This window comes from Phaethon lepturus, unplaced genomic scaffold (assembly GCF_000687285.1).
Source record: "Phaethon lepturus isolate BGI_N335 unplaced genomic scaffold, ASM68728v1 scaffold31577, whole genome shotgun sequence".
In the NCBI taxonomy this organism is placed as follows: Eukaryota; Metazoa; Chordata; class Aves; order Phaethontiformes; family Phaethontidae; genus Phaethon; species Phaethon lepturus.
Genome location: NW_010553040.1, coordinates 1,202 through 1,787, shown reverse-complemented (window position 1 = coordinate 1,787; position 586 = coordinate 1,202). Strand labels below are relative to the sequence as shown.

The window sequence follows — 586 nt, the reverse complement described above, 5'->3', positions numbered from 1 at the left end:
TGGGGCCGTTCACGCCCCGCAGTCCCTTTCCCTGCCGCAGGCACCCCTGCTGGGTGTGGGGCCGTGGGGCCGTGTTTGGGGGTGCCCCACATCTGGCATTGGTGGTTCAGTGGTAGAATTCTCGCCTGCCACGCGGGAGGCCCGGGTTCGATTCCCGGCCAATGCAGCTTGTGCACCTTTTTGTACCCCAGTGTCCTCAGGGGGGACCTTGGGGGTTGCTGGAATGTCCTTGGGGGTCCCAGAGCTGCGCCCTTGGGCGCCCCAGTACCCTGGGCCCTGTGTGGGTGCTCAGGCTCCAAGGGTGGCAGTGAGGGCCCTGGGCTTGGTGGCATTTGCGGGGAGAGCGGGAGGTGCTCGCCTGGGTGACAGGGAGCGTCTGCTGGGGCGGGACACTGGCTCAGGAGCAGGGGGGTGCTGGCCCCTCTCAGGGGTGCCCAGGCCACAGAGCTGTGGGCAGCCCCACATCCTCCATGGGTGGCTCAGTGGGATGATTATTGGCCCCACGGATGATATTTGGGCCCATCACCACCAAGAGCCTGGGTTTGGTTCCTGGCCAATGCGGCCCCGATGTCCCACCCTTCGGCTC

At 66.6% G+C, this 586-nt stretch overlaps 1 non-coding gene across 1 annotated transcript; it reads left to right on the top strand.

The window, feature by feature from the left end:
* The first annotated feature begins 95 nt into the window (after positions 1-95).
* On the top strand, positions 96-166 carry TRNAG-GCC. The gene has a single exon. It is a non-coding gene; the product is annotated as a tRNA-Gly (tRNA).
* Positions 167-586: the final 420 nt, after the last annotated feature.